Genomic DNA, 5,771 nt, shown 5'->3' on the forward strand with positions numbered 1-5,771 from the left:
TGGTGGGTGATATTGGACAATCCCTCTAAGACCTCGATGCCTTTAATCTTATTATCTATTTGGGACTATTTTATTTCTCTACTGAATGCTTCTACCATAATAATGAATAGGAAGGGGGAGATGGGGTCCCCTTGTTTGATGAGAAGCCTTTGAGAGTGTCATTAATTAATAGTAAAAATTTGGGTGTAGAAATGAAATTAAATATGAAATTAATCCATTGAAGAGAGAAACCAAAAGCCTCTAGTGAGTTTGCATAAGAATCTCCAATCAACTTTGTCATATGCTTTTTGTATGTCGAGTTTCATAAGCATACACAATCCCTTTTTGGTTTGGGCTAAATGTATTAATTCTTGAATGATGATGATGCCATCTAATATTGATCCATTAGGGATGAAACATGTTTGTTGTTCCAAAATTAATTTAGGTAATGCTATTTTGAGCCTATTAGGTAGTGCTTTGGTTAGTATTTTATATATAGTATTGCAAAGTGCTATTGGGCATAAATCTCCCAGTTTTTCAAGGTTTATTTTTTAAGGTATGAGAGATGTGAAAGTGTTACTAATTTCTGCCAAAAGTGAGCCTAAGTTTATGGCCACTTCAATAGATTTCCAAAGGTCCTCTCCTAATATTGGCTAACATTTTTGAAAGAAAAAGGCTTGGAAATTGTCAGGTCTGGGTGATTTGTCAGGATTCATGTTAAAGAGGGCCTCTTTGATTTCTTGCAGTGTGAATGCCTTATTGAGGAAGTGATTGTCCTATTTCATGATAATCTTAAGGATTATCTTGAGCACCATTTTCTATGCTGCTAAGTTTGAGTAATCATAGTTGTTAAGGGCATTGGTAAAGTAATTTACAAGAACCTCTGCAATTTGTGTAGGGTTTTCTATAACACTTCCTATCTCATTTTACACTTTTGATATCCCATTAATGTTTTTGTTGTTTCTAGTGTTATTATGGAAAAACTTTGTGTTTTGATCTCCTTCTAGGAGCCATGTTTCTCGTGATTTTTATTTCCAAAAACATTCTTCTTTGGTGAGGATGTTTTCAAGTTTTTGCATGAGCTCTTTTTCTTTGAGATGTTTGTGGTTATCTAGTCCATGTGTTATGATTTTTTCATTTAGTATTTTGAGTTCTTCTTATGTTTCTATTTTTTCCTTGAAGATATTGTTGAATTGGTTATTGTTCCATTTTAATATATTTTCCGAGATAAAGCAGAAAATCCTAGATCCTTCAAAACCACCTTCCTACCATTATTTTTTTATTTTATACATGAAACTTTCATCCAGGAACCACATCTTTTCACATTTAAAAGGGTTTCTTCTCTTCTACAATGTCATAACTACCTGGGAAGTGATTAGATCTTGCATTGGGAAAGATGGAAGTGTAGACTGTGTAGTTAAAGGAGCATAGGTCTTCCTTAAAGATGAATCTATCCAATCTCTCTACTATATGATAAAAGGCCTTCCTTCTATTATACCAAGTAAATGTCCCATTGGTGGGTAGGATATCAATCAATCCATCTTGTGTAAACCAATCTCTAAAGTCTACCATTTTTTGTGAGATTGTGTGTATTCCTCCACTTTTTTCTTCCAGATCCAAAATTGCATTGAAGTCACCCCTAATCCAAAAAAAATTAGTTCAGTATAAATTCCTAAAGGAGCCTAAATCATTCCAAAGTGTCCATTTTTTTGTTGTTTGAATAAGATCATAAATATTGGTTAATATGAATTGTAGGCCTCATCTGTAGCATTTGATTTTCCTCCTCATCTAGTTGTAGCTTGAGATTAAACTATTATACTCTATCTTCCTACGATCCTAGATAACATCAATACCTCATGAAGCACCGTTGGATTCTATCATAAGTGATTTCTAGATTCCAAGTTTTTTGCCTAATTTTTCATGCTATGTTTTACTTAGCTTGGTTTCTTGGATCATAACTATCTTTGAATTGAATACATTCAAATTATGCGTAATTACTTCTTGTTAGGGGTGTTAAGACCCCTAAAATTCTAGGTAGTTAGCCTCCTTCTATCTTGGGAGGGATCTTCCCCTTCCCTGCTCTAAGGATGTCTCGAATCTTTTGTTGGTTTTCTGCTCTACCTATGGCCTCTCTTAATTCTTCTAGTGATCTTCTTCCTCTCTTTTATTGTTGCTTTCCACATTTTGGTGCTATTATTCCTTCCATATTATGAGCTATACCTAAATTGTCCATGTTTTCATAGGCTCTATGTATGCTATTCTTTGTTGCTTCCTTTAAAGGGTCCTTGTTTTCTAGTCCAATTTCTTTCAGGATTTTCTCACCGATGTCATTTTGTTTTCTATCTAATGTTGTTGCAACTATCTTGTTTCTTTTGGCAAGATTTTCCTTATCTAAGATTTGGATCCCTTTTATGAGATTCCATACTCCAAATTCTTCCCAAATTACTTTACTAGATATTTCCTTTGTTACCAGTTGACCAACCTCTTGGAATTTTGATGTCCCTATCTTACTGAGAAGGGATTCTACCTCCATTGGAATGTTATTAGCAACTTTCTTGTTTAGGTTTTCTTGATCTTTTGTATTAGTATCAAATGGGTCCTTCCCATTTATTGGTGTTTTCCAAAACCTATATGAATTTTTTTTTTTTGATGGTGATGTGCTCTATTGTGCTAGAGATAGTTGGAGGTGTCAAACTAAATTCCAGTATTGTAGGGTTAGAATAATTTTCCTTTGCTTCTCTAGATGTGGAGTTTTCCTTGAAAATATTATGATTGCTTTCTCTTGTCTCTTCATGCTATAATTATTGTTTAGTTTGGGAGATGTGAACAACGACTTCCTTATTATTATATAAATGGTCCATAGTCATTTTCATGTATGGATCTTTTGTTATTTTTGCAAAATAATGATCTTTTAGGACTAATTTGCTAGAGATTTTTCCATTGCATGTAATGTCTAAAGGTTGTCCTTCAAATTTATCAAAATATGTCTTTGGTTCTTGTATAGTTTTGTCCTAAATTTTCCAAATTGGTAGCCTTTTTATTATCTATTGATGCTTCTCCTATATCATGTTTTGGATTCACTATACTTTCCTCCTTATAATCTTTAGTTTGTTGATTGTTAATTGTGTTAGATGTAGTTGGGGGCAAGTTTTTAACTTCTCTTTGTTCTTCTAGTACTGTGTTTGAATTACAATTACCTTGATGTTCCATCTCCTTTTCTGAGATTGTGAGGTGGTGGCTCTTATGTGTTGCTTCACATAGAGCTAGTTGGTCACTAATGCTACTTTTTGTAAGCATGATGTCATGTGTGAGTTTGTCAATGTTGGATAAATTAATTTGTAAGTCCTCAACAATCTCCTTTTGTTGGTTACAGAAGACACAGTTCTAAAAGTTTGCAATTATTTTTTCAGTGTTGGCTTTGTCTATGTTGATTGCTTCTATCATTGTTTTAAACATCTTCTTATCAATTAGAGAGTCATGTCTTGTCTAGGAGTCTTAAGTCTATTTCATTTCCTTATTGTAGTTATCTTCCACTCTTACTAGACTTGATCTGAGGCTTTCTTTGTTGTCATCCCTATCTTCATTCACTGTTTGTGACTCTGATCTATTTATAATTGTCTTCCCTCTGAGAGTTTTTTCATGGTCTAAATATGTGATAAGGGGAATATTTCTTTTAGGGATGAGCTCTTCTTAATGAAAATAGGGATAATGGATCTTAATGGTTTTTCTTTGATACTTTCCTTGACATGTCCCTCATAACTTGTTATCTTAAGTTCATAGATTGATCTATTGGTGATCAATTTAAGCAGTTTATATTTCTTGAAACCTATTTGTTTGCTAATTAGGAATTTTATATCATTTGAGTCTTCAAATCCAGAATCTATGCCAATTAATTTTTCTATGTTTGAACCAATGCGATGGAGGATATTAATTTGGTTGAGTTCTGACATAAATGATTTAATTAAGACCCATATTGGTACTTGGATTTCTTTAACCCTAGTTTCATTAAAATTTGGTTCCAAATTTAGGAAAGTTATTGAAAAACCTTTGTAAAAGCATTGCTCTACTAAGAGAAAATCCTCTTTAATGAATTTATTAAAGCAATGTATGTAAATCACCTTTTCTTAAAAAGTAGAGACACTTACTTGATCTCCCTATAAGTGCTTTAGCCATTTGATAAGTTTGAGGATTTTTTCTTTGGGACCATTCTAGAGGGTGAATAGGCCCTATTCTTGGCATTCCTTCCATCTACTTTCACTATGGGGGTCGTTGATAATCACAATGTTATGGAATGTTGCTACAAACCTAGAAAGGGGGGGATCAGGATAGGAGGTGATGGAGTTGAACGGGTGAAAAGGAAGGGGTGATTGGAGGTTCCTGACATCCCATTGTAGCTAGGGTTAAAGAGAGTTCACTTTCCTAAAGAGCTAGATCCAAAAGAAGTGAGTCTATGAGGAGGAACATAAGCATTGGTTAAACTAGGGTTGTTGCTGAGGGGTTTAGTTTTGGGAACATTTGGAGCTAGGGTTATTGGAGTAGTTGGATTTTTATGAGGAAGCATAATGTTAATGGATCTAATCTAAATTTTTCTAGGGTTAGAAAGGGGGCAATACTTATGAGCAGTCTGGGAGGGGGGAATTGAAGATCTGAGATATTCTTTCCTATTTTGCACCTCTTTCTAGCCTTTCACTACTTGTCGATTATGAACTCTTGGCTTCTCTATTTTTCTACTTGCAAAAACTTTATTGTGTGATAAACCTTAACCTTCCATCTGAGTAAAGCATATTTAGTTTTAAGATAGTGTTTATTTTCTTGATCGGATCAATTTTTAGCTGAGGCTTTCCTTGCATTCAGATTTAGCATTTTTATCTTTTTTGTAAGGAGTCTACTTTAGGGCTATGGAAATTGCTTGATGATTATTTTAGAGGAGAGAAGAAATTAGAGACCTCTAATGGAGCTACCAACACATATTTCATTTTTTTAAAATAGTTTACAAGATCTCAAAGTCCTACTATTGCATTCAAAGCCCCTGCAAAAGTCACATAGTTTGCTATTAATGTGAAACGTGATTTTCAAAAAAAATTGAAAAGAGAAATTTAATTCTACAATTTGATAAATCTTATAAAATAATTAATACTACATTTTAGAATTTAATGATATGGTTATCAATTTACTACAAACCACAAATGTAATGTTCATGTTTTTTGGTACAACTAAGCTCAAGATTTATAGTCTTCCCACATACTTTATGTTATTTCATCGTGAAAATCCCCCCAATAATCTCTATCTCACTAATTCATCTCATAAGTCTCAATAATGGGCACATTGATCCCATCATGATCATCGTCTTCTTCAATTTCAACTTCAAGTGGAATGCCTTCCTCTATCATAAATTTGTGTAGTATAAAACATAGTAAAACAATATTTGTTTGTATCATGATATGATAGGAAGTCACATGCCTCAAAATAGGAAAATGATACTTCAAAATATCAAATATATGATCTATCAAATTCCTAAGGGAGGAGTGTTAGTGGTTAAAAAAACTCTTGTAGACTTTTGATCTTATTTTCTCTGGAAAACACTTTTAGGTGGTAATGCGTACATCAATAAGGCACAATAAATATTGATACATTTGGATATCTAGCATCAACTAAATATAATTTTCCTAAATTAAAGTTTACTATTATAACATTCTCCCATATCTCGTAAACATTACTATATAATCATAAAAAATATGATTCAACTTTAGACAATGATATAATTAGAGTAGCTTTGTATAGATCAAATTGGG

Source organism: Cupressus sempervirens, chromosome 1 (assembly GCF_028749045.1).
Source record: "Cupressus sempervirens isolate cs-2001-9-10 chromosome 1, ASM2874904v1, whole genome shotgun sequence".
Lineage (NCBI taxonomy): Eukaryota > Viridiplantae > Streptophyta > Pinopsida > Cupressales > Cupressaceae > Cupressus > Cupressus sempervirens.